At 46.5% G+C, this 10,577-nt stretch overlaps 1 non-coding gene and 1 pseudogene across 1 annotated transcript; both read left to right on the top strand.

The window, feature by feature from the left end:
* Positions 1-6,681: 6,681 nt before the first annotated feature.
* LOC129672817 (small nucleolar RNA SNORA7) lies at positions 6,682-6,820 on the top strand. Its single transcript, XR_008719566.1, has one exon. It is a non-coding gene; the product is annotated as a small nucleolar RNA SNORA7 (small nucleolar RNA).
* A 73-nt stretch (positions 6,821-6,893) lies between these two features.
* Positions 6,894-7,285, top strand: LOC129672784 (60S ribosomal protein L32-like; annotated as a pseudogene).
* The last annotated feature ends 3,292 nt before the right edge of the window (positions 7,286-10,577 follow it).

The raw sequence follows: 10,577 nt of genomic DNA, 5'->3' as shown, positions 1-10,577 counted from the left end.
CACACACACACACACACACACACACACACACACACACACACACACACCAAAGATGAACCTGAGCTCTTGAAAAATCATGTGGACAGAGCTACTTGCTAACCTAGAACATTGTCTTAGACTAAGGTGTAAGAGACAAGGAACCTGTTTGTTCTATAAACTATGTTGTTTACTTGTATTTTGTTACAGCAGCCACAACTCTTATTCTAGCTGATGTAGATAACCAGTAAACATAAGCTGAATTTCTTAATTATAGAGAGGCTCACTCTGTTATAAGACTCTCTCCTGCTAATTCATGAATTCGTTCTTCTAAAAAGGAAATCATGACAGTGATCAGAAATCCCACTGTATCCATGGTCTCAAGGCCAAGAAGAATGGATGAGTAAGTTGCTAAGAGGATACCTGAGGTGCTGGACCTGGTGCCCTGAGTCAAATGAAGGAGGGAGTAATACTCTCAAAGGTCAGAGCATGAGGTATGCACTCAACACCCCAAGTGGGCCTTCCAACTTGACACAGCAGGGACTTAGTCTGAGAAACTCCAAAAGGTCAACTAAATTAAATTGAGGGGGCAGCTCACTCTCTGGAGAGCCTCAAATGATAGTGTCTGGCTGGTGAGATCATCTGATTTTCTTGCCTCATGTGCACTGGGTTGATGAAGGAGATTCCCATCTACCCATGTGTGAAGAAGACACTCAATGTTAACGGCTTAATGACAGGGACATTTTGAGTCATGAAACCACACCACACCACACAGGGCCACATGGGCCTTGTGCTTAGAAAGAGTGAACATCCAGGAGCCTCAAGAGGGTCAGGTATAATGGACTTGTTTGAGTGACTCTATGAACTAATAGAGAACTGAGTCACTGGGGTCAAGCAGGAATTGTACAGGGACCCCTGGATAAGGAGGGTAGGTTATCTGAGGAGCCCACTCACAAAGAGCACAGTAGAGAAGAGAGTTTAAGTAAGGTTCTCCAAGGTCCTTGCTGTTTTACAAGATGACACAATGTTGGGCTTTATCTTGGGGTCTTGCACCACAGAATCTCAGAACTAACATTATAACAGTATTCTTACCAGTGCTATTCATTAGAATCAAGAGCTGACACAGAGGGCTCAGGGGTATGGTTCAGCCGGAGACAGAAAAGCAATGGAAACACACTCCTCACCCCCTTCTGTAAATCACTCTGCCTCATACAGGTCAAGTCTCCACCCCAAGATGTGTGAACCCCTCACTTGCCTTCACATTCCCCAAACTTCACACTGATATATATTAATGCATCTGCCCTCTGCTCTTATAAGAAAACATGCCCTGTAACCAAGACAACCATTTTTGGCCTCTCATACTGAGCCCAGAAGGAAGCCAGCTGTCAGTGATAAGGGTCCATCCTGGGACCCTTCCTCCTAGACCCTTGCCTCTCTCCCTCTGTCTTCTTTGTTCCCAGTAACCTCGCTCAGCCAATCAGTAGGCCATGTCAGCTTTCTACACTGGCCTTTCTCAACATGTATAATCAATTCCTGTCTTAAAACACCATCTGGGCTGAACCTTCAGAAAGGGGTGAACTTTGTTCTTTTCTTCTTTCAAGATTGCTCAGGCATCCAGCAAATGGTGAGCTTCAGCCCCTGGATTTCACAGAAGCAAGACCCAGAAAGGTGCATGAGACCCTAAGCCACCCTTGAGGATCGAGGAACCTGAAGACATCAAAGCCCACCATGGCTGCCCTTTCCAACTGTATTCTGGGAGTTGGGCCTTATCCTGAGTCAAGCCCAAACATGGCTGACTCAGAAGCCCTTGTTTCCTAACGGATGCCAGCCTGTAGAAGTACTCAAGGGCAGAGCCTATTCTAAATTGTCTGCATGCATCTACCACACACACACACACAAACTAGAAGAAGGCTGAAGGCACACAAACCTACAGTCCAGATAGGGTTAAGGGAATCAAGCAAAGAGACACCACAAACAGGACCCACCTTCCTGGAAGAGTTAGGATGCTGTCAAACATCTGACATGAGTTGCCCCGTGGGCAGCCTGCTGGGAACTTGATTCTAGTTGCTGTTCTGCTTTGTGGGTACCTTCTGTATATTTAGCTACTAAGTGCACAGTGACATAGAGTAACTCCCCCTATGAAAGAGGGATGGCCACCTGGGACAGACCTGGTGTCAGGACCAGCCACAGACTCAGTAGCTTCAGGGAAGTGTCATGTTCTTGGGACTCTGGCACTGGAAGAACAAGGTCCTAGAGCTAGCAGGTGGTTTTTTTATGAGTCCTGTGTCCTCAGCTCGTGGGCAGTCACCTTTCTGCTGCACCCACGCACAGTCTTCCTGTGTCCTGACGCCAGACACATTGCAGTAGAACCGCTCATGTTTACTTTAAGTCCCATCTCCATAAGTGCGGCTCTCACCTCTTATCCAAGAAGCTTCTTTACATCAAAAGGAGATGATTACAGACAACCACAACAGGCCGTAATGCAGAGATCAGTGGATCAAGGGGAACCCAGCCTCAGTGGATGCATCTACAACAAAACTCTTAAATCGATGGCTCAGGGAACATCTCAGAAGAGGAAGCAGAAAGACTGTAAGAGCTGGAGGACAAGGAAGTCTACAGTGATACTGTCCTATCCTCAGAATGTCAATGAAGCTACACCCATGAAGTCTTCTCAGCATGGCTGCCTAAACAAGACCTGGACAATGTTAGCATCAATAGACTTGCTAGCATGAAAGGGGGAAATGTCACAGGGTCCCACCTTTAGGCAAAGAATTTCAGGCATCCAGTGACTTCTGAGAGAAGGAAATTAGCCTCTTCCAAGGATGATCCACCTAACTGGTTATCCTAAGCGGTCAGCACTGAAATCAATACATACAAACCATATTAAACATACTCAGCAGATTGTGTATATGTGTATGTGTGGCAATAATAATAAAAAAAAGGATACCAATTTGAGGGGGGACATGGGAAGAGCCAGATATGGAAAGGGTTGGAGGGAGGACAGGGGAGAAGAGAGTGATATAATTATAGTTTAATTTTTACGAATTTAATTTTTTAAAAAAATCCCATATCCAGACACATTTACCTTTTGGAGTCTGAGAAGTTGTGGATTTCTGACACATGAAGGGCTTAACTGAGTCTGGGCAGGCCCCATTCTGAAATGTATTTTCCAATATGCTAGGCAAGCCCCACATGGGAGTAAGGAAAGATGAAAGACTTTTAGCTGGGTGTGGTGCCTCATACGAATAATCCCAGAACTCAGGAAGCAAAGGCAGAAGAATATGAAAATTGGAAGCCAGGATGGGCTACACTGTAATTTCAAGGCCAGCTGGGGCTATGTAGAGGGACCCTACATCAAGAACAAAAGCAAGTAAAGAATCTAAAACAGAAAAAGACTTCTGCGAGGTGCCTAAAGAAGTAGGGATGGTTCTGTGCATAAAGCACTTGCCACACACTTGTGAGGACCTGAGTTCAGCTCTCCCACACTCACATAAATGCCGGGAAAGCATAGGGGCCCATCCATAATCCTGGAACTTCTGAAGTACTAGGGGGATCCCTGGAGCAAGATGCCTACCAAGACTAGCTAAATACTGAAAACAGCTGCAATCAGAGACCCACTTTATGGAGCCAGAAGACCACTGGGTGCCTGGAGGAGACATCTGCATTTACATTGCAAATGCTCTGATGGACTAATTGGAAGGTTGGACTGGATAATTTAGCTTCAAGCCTGCCCCATGGTCACCCAATCCCCTGTTAATGCCAGCCTCGCTTCCAGGACGAGATGAATTGAAAGGACGGTGGTTAACAACATGTAATTCTGCCTTGGATTTTGTTGTGCTCATCCAAAATGTCTGAGTCACTAGCACGAATCAAGGAATCACGTGCATGCATGCACACGAGTGCGCACACACACACACACACACACACACACACACACACGGGGAGGGGGGGCATTTTCTAACCCCAGCACCTGCAACTGCCTAGGCATCCCTGTGTGGCAACAGGAACTTTGACGACGTAATTCATGCCCAGGACTCTGAGATGGGAGGAGATCACCCTGGTTTGTCTGGATGGTCTGGTCTTAGTCCTTTCTTGGTTGTGGTCAGAGAACCAGAGAGATGAAGGCATAGGGAGGACTTAGCCACAAACCGAGGACCGCAAGCAGCCCTTACAAGCTACACGAGGCCAGGAAGTAGATTCTGCCCTGAAGGCTCTAAGGAGTACGTCCTGCCCACCCCATGATCTTAGCCAGTGAGGCCCACCTCAGACTTCTAACTTCTAGAGCTGCAGAATAAATAAAATTTAGGGGTTTCTTTGTTTGTTTTGAAGCCGTATGGTTTGAAGATATTTGTCACAGCAATGTTCAAAAACTGAAACAAAACTCAGAAAACCATGATTCACTTCCTGGCCAGCAACGTTAGAACTGCAAACTTGGCCCAACTGATGACCCCCTGTAAGGGTCAATCATCCGCAAATAGGAGCATTTCTTTCCTTATGAGGCTAATGTGAAAAACTAACAGTAATGTGAAAGGAGACGCAAACTAAAGGAGGATTAACAGGAAGGGGGTGATAAGAAAAGGAAGGGCAGGTTAAACAGAGGCATTCTCAAAGTACATTGCATAGTTGAATGAAAATGTCCTTATGTGTCCCAATACCATGTACAATGAATATGCGCTAATGAAAACAGGGAAAAAGTCAAAGAATAATGGTGATAACAAACTGCTGGCATCTGGCAGTGGCCCAACAAGCCCAGCAGGGGTTCCTAGGTGTCCATTTCTGCCTCGTTCTCTCTCAGCCTACCTACCCTCCTACTGCGCCTTGAGAAGTGAAGACAACAGTGCCAAGGAAAAGCCCAGAACACTCCCTGATAACAGACAGCAGGTTAGGATAAAATGAGGACCTGTGATCTGGCCCCACAAACCCCCACTAGGTGGCCTGCTCACAGGGCAAACACAGCAGGTCCCAGCAGCCCGGCAAAGGCCTCCCTAAAAGCAGCAGAGCCAAGCAGGAGCCACCATGGGAGCAATGCCCACTGGTGACCTGGGAGGCAGGCTGTGGGACTGGAGCTGTTCTCAGTGGAAGTCTTACCCCGGGCTAACTGCGCCCAGCCCCATGCTGGAAGAACACTGGAAGTACAGTGGGAACAGCTGGAGCAGCCTGCACGGGGCGACCCTTCTAAAACATCTGCTCACAGACTGTGTGCTGGAGGCCAAGCAGTCTCATCCCCGTGAGCTCGCATGGTGTCAGCACTGGCATTGCCTCAGGCTGAAGCAACTAGGTGAACCCAGAGGGCAGAGTCCTTTACACTGACTCAGATTTTGGGGCCATCACAATCTCTTATGGAGCCTTAAAGCTAGAGATGACAAGGCCCTCCCTCAACCAGCTGGCCTCTGCCTTTGTGAACAAGTGTAAATAATTAGCACATACCAGAGCTGGGTGAGAATGAGTCCATAGACTTGACCTATTGCTGGCAAAGAGGCTGGGGGCACGCGATGCAGAGAGCTCTGCAAAGGTGGAACTTCAAAAGCAGAGGGAATGAGACACAGGGTGACTGACAGGACCTGGAAAGGGGGCTGGAGAGGAGATATGAGTGGGGCCGGTGGTCTAGTGGGGGCACAGATATTTAAGCTAGTGTGCTCATGACCTTGGATAAGACCCCTCTCCATCAGGTGGCCAATGGGAAATGGGCCCTGTCTGGTTGGGGCTGACAGTCTCTGAAGCCTCCCTCAGGTCTTCTGGGGCTTTCAGAACTCAGGGCCCAGTCCACCAGCATTCACCAGAAACACACTGTCAGCTTGCAGGGACCTTGTCCCTCTATGTTATGCTGCCCCAGTCTGAGTTTCTCAGAGCCTTGATGGCTCCAGAACCAAATTCCTGACTACTCTCATGGGACTCTACACGTAGAAAGGCCCTACTGGGCTTGGTGTCCCCTTGTGCTGACATCTCGAAATAATTAACAATATTTAATATACTGCACATATTTTATTTTACTAAAGCAAAATTTACTGAACAAATATGGCCATTAAAATATATATTTAATTATATGTAAATATAATTAACAATATATTATATTATATATATATATTGAACAAAAAATAAAATACGTACAAGAGAAATCATGAGTGTAGTCGCCCACTACCACAAGTTATGCCATCTAGTTTCCTAATTTGGGGGAATCTCAGGGGTCAGCACATTCAGAGATATCACACTCAAAATGTGGGAACACCGTCTTTATGGTTGTGGCATCTCCCCTGGCAGGAAAGACCCTTTTAAAATAAACAGCTGAGTGGCATGTAGGGCATATGTGTCATCTGTCCCCAGTAGCTAGTTCTTTTTGCTTTTGTTTTTAAGCTTTTTAGTTAGCATATATAGTACTAGATCTCTGTGACATCTTCAATGACAATTGGTTTTGTTGGTCTCTTTTTTTTTCCATTTGCCTTAAAAGGTTTTGTTTATTTTAAATTACATGTATGTGTGCCTGTGCCTGTTTATAGGTATGTGCATATGAATACAGGTGTCTTTGGAGGCTGGAGACATCAGATCTCCCTGGAACCGGAGTTACAGGTGGCTGGGAGCTACCCAACGTGGGTGCTGGGAATCAAAGTGTTCTTCGAGAGCAATAAACGCTCTTGACCACTGGACCATCTCTCTAGCCCTCATTTTTGTTGATTTCTGAACCACTTTATCACCCTAAAAGAAAACTTCGACTTCTTGAGATGGCGTGTCGAGAGTGGCTAGTATTCTGCCAGCTTCAGAAGCAGGATGGAGAACATGCCTGCTGAGGTACCCATTCCGTTCCCAGTTTGCTCAGCAGCTGGTGAATGGAAGATACTCTATAACACAGCTCCGGCCTTAGACAACCAGCCTCCCCTCCCAGGTTCTTGGATAACATGGATCTGACTTTATAAATAGGCAACATGGCTGCCCTCCAGCCTGTGGTAAAGCCCAAAATAGTTAAAAAGAGGACCAAGAAGTTTACAAGGCACCGGTCAGACCGATATGTCAAAATTAAGCAAAACTGGTGGAAACCCAGAGGTATCAACAACACGGTTCAGGGAATATTCAAGGGTCAGACCCTGATGCCTAGCATTGGTTATGGGAGCAACAAGGAAACCAAGCACATGCTGCCCAGCAGCTCCCGGAAGTTTCTGGTCCACAGTGTCAAGGGGCTGGAAGTGCTGCTCACATGCAACAAATCTCACTCTGCTGAGATTGCTCACAATGTGTCCTCCAAGAACCAAGAGTGGCACAGCTGGCCATCAGAGTCACCAATCCCAACGCCAGGCTGCCTGGCGAAGAAAATGAGTAGATGGCTTGTGTCCGTGTCGTATTTGTGTTTAAAATAAAACCACAAAAACTGCCAAAAAAGAAAAAGAAAGAAAACTTCACGCCCTTCAAATTATTGTTCTCCATTTCCCTGCCCTAAATTCTCCCACAATCACTCAGCTGCCTTTTCTCTCTGGGTTGCAATTCTGGATGTTTCTCATTAGTGGGTCGTAAAGTATATAACCTTTTGAAACTTCTTTCTAGCACTTAGTATGATTGGAGGTGCTATTATTTACATGCATTTGTTGTATTTTTGTAGGGTTAAAGGACGACTTTCAGAGGTCAGTTTTCTCCTTCAACCGTGTGGTTTTAACTCAAGTTACCAACTTTGGAAGTAAGTTCCTTTACCTGCCGAGCCCTCTCCACAACCCAGTATGATGTTTCTGAGATTTACCCCACAACATAGCACACACTAGTGCTTTACTTTTTTATACAGCCAAGTATTATTCCATTGTGCTTCATTTGTTTAACTATATACACCACCTTTTAACTTTTGCACTGGGCTCTGAAATGATGGGACTGGTCAGCGCTGGCTCTTAAGTGAGGGTGTGGGTGTGGCTGCTTACACTCAGACTGTTGCCCCCTTGCTCCTCCTCCCACCACCAACCTCCAACAGATTGCCAATAATTATTTTTCTCAACTGCATACTCTCCATGTTTAGAACCCTTGCTCTGAAAGTCATCAACTTCTATCCTGTGTTAGCTACAGAGCAGAGTCCCTCACAGGGATCAGGCCATGTGGAACCCCTCAGCCTGGAAAACCTTCTTCACTGCCTCATCTCCTCTCACAGACCAATTCCATCGCTTTATCTCTACGGTCCTGATCCACTAAAATCCAAATGATAAAAGAACCATATGCTGGGAAGTAACAGGGAGGCAACTTACTTTGGGGCTGACCTTCACCAAGACAGCCTGAGAAATAGATGAGTCAGTTCAAGTTTCCACGCTGATACTTTGGGGGACCATAGACTTTACTTACTCGAGAATGTATGTGCCAATGAGATATAAATAAGCACATTAATGCATTCCTGCTGAGGTCCAGCTTAATGGCCGAGAAACTAATTATGAGAACTTGGAAAAGTCTGAAATAAATACAGTCAGGGTGGAACTTGTCATCACGTAAGAAATGGAGCCTCAGAAGTTAAAAACGCTGCAGGACCACTGAGTGCATGCTTCCAGAATGCAATGGGCCGTTGGCCATGTTGGTCAAGAAGGTTCTTTTTCTTGTTATGCACTTAACAGTAAGCTTTGCACACTCAATGCTAGCTTCTTCTAGGAGTCTTGACACTGTGAAAGTGGAGAGGACCCTGGAAAGCCTAGGGTCCATTCCTCAGCCATCTGGCTTCCCCTTTGGTAGCTGATGCTTCAGAGAATAGAGTGTGCTATGGTAGAACCTCACTAGGACCAGAGCATCACATGCCAAGTCATCACATGCCCAGGCCCAAACCCTCAGGCCGGGTCCCCCTAATGTCCTAGTCAGTTCCTCGGCCCTGCCCTCCTTGCTCACCAGGCCCTCGTCCCGACATCTAAGCTGCTGCTTCAGCACCATCCATCCCCTGACTTCATTCCCACACATCCAGTTTCCTTTGCAAAGACCCTTAAGTGTACTCATCTACCCAACTTGTTCTCTACCTCCCCCCCAAAATCCAGCAGCTCCTCTAGTCCCTCCCAACAAGTATTTTTATCTCCTTCCCCCTTTCTTACTTCCCGACATCCTGGTCCCTGGCCTAGTCACATCCCACAGCCCCTCATCCACAGAACCTTCATCTCTCTAACACTCCCTACCTAGACCTTCACCGCCTCCAAGAAGAGACCAGGCTCCGAGGCTAGGCATTCAAGTACCATCGTGTTATGGTTCCCCACTTACCTCAGCTCTCCTCATCACACACTCTAGTGAACTTCCTCCTTTCATTTCTTACCTTTCTCCCAGTCGTTAAAATGTCTTCCCTGCAGGGGAAGCAAACAATGTCTATCCCTCCTCCACAGGTCCTAAACACAAATCAAGGTAGGATTCCAGCAGAGCTCACTCTAGAAAACCAATGAGTTCATTAGTCTTGCTTACAGGGGGAGGGAGGGAGTGGACAGAAGTATGGCCTTAAAGTAGCCATACCGGTTTGCCTCCAGCAAGGATGATGACTCCTCCATGCTACAGAGATATGACCTCATCCCTAGTTCTTCCCACCCGTATACTTCTAACCTACCCCTGAAGCTACACGTAATCAGAGCAGAATTGACTACAACTGGTTAGGAGGGTTGGCTGGGTACTTGGGTGAGGATCCCGTGCCCCCCTCACCCCTCCCCATCAATAGTCAAAAAGCTGTGATGATCTTTTGCAAGCAGGGACAACTGAAGTCATAAAGATGGTGGCACTTTGGCTTGTAATAGTCCTGTGCAACATTCCCACATGAGCTTCATTTTCCCCATCCATAAGGTGGGGATTTGAATCGCTAATCTCTGAGGCTCTCCCTTCTGCTGCTAAAAGGATACTGCAGCATGCACACCCCCTTAAAACCCTGATCTGAGTAGCTAAGTACTTGGAAAAAGTGGAAACACGCCACTGGGGTCCCAGCACAAGCAAGGAAGGGTGTCCAAGCTCATGCTTTTCTTTTCTTTACTGCTTCACTTTCTTGTGAACAAAAATAGCCTGGTTTGATTCCCCAAGGGAAAACAAAAAGGAAAATAAGACTCCAATGAATGTCCAGTTTCAGAAAACCAAAAACCGAAACCAAACCACACAGAATACAGTCATCAGACACAGATCAACAGAAAACTTAGCTGTTGGCCCAGGGATCCAGGTGAAGTCAGAGAGACTGGGGAAGTCAAAGCAGTGACAAAGCCCAACCTAAGGTATGGCTCCCTTTTTAGGGACAATGCTCCCCAGATGTCTTGAAGCAGGTCTGGCTTTGAGCAACACTAAAGAACACTCAGTGGATGACAGAACCAAGAGCAGGTACCTGGTCATTGAAATATAAAATGCAACTCATGATATTTGGGGGCAGGTTCACATTATCATTTTCTCTTCCTCGGCCCTCCGTGAGTGCTTCAGCCTCTCCTGGAGGAAAGAAGAGAATGGAGAAGCTTCTGTTGGGATCTCTGATGGACTGAGCCCTCCTTGTCAACTTCGGGTAGTGTTAGGGGAGACAAGCATTAAGGAAGGGGCATCTGCTTATGAACCTGTGTCACACCTGAACACCTGTTCTCTCTCCTTTATTTTGTTTGTTTGTTTATATCTATGTGCATGTGTGTGGATGACAGAGGACAGTTTGCAAAAGTTGG

Source organism: Psammomys obesus, unplaced genomic scaffold (genome assembly GCF_907164565.1).
Source record: "Psammomys obesus unplaced genomic scaffold, mPsaObe1.curated_primary_1811, whole genome shotgun sequence".
In the NCBI taxonomy this organism is placed as follows: Eukaryota; Metazoa; Chordata; class Mammalia; order Rodentia; family Muridae; genus Psammomys; species Psammomys obesus.
Note: the sequence above shows the minus strand (reverse complement) of the source record. Positions and strands in the feature narration are given on the sequence as shown.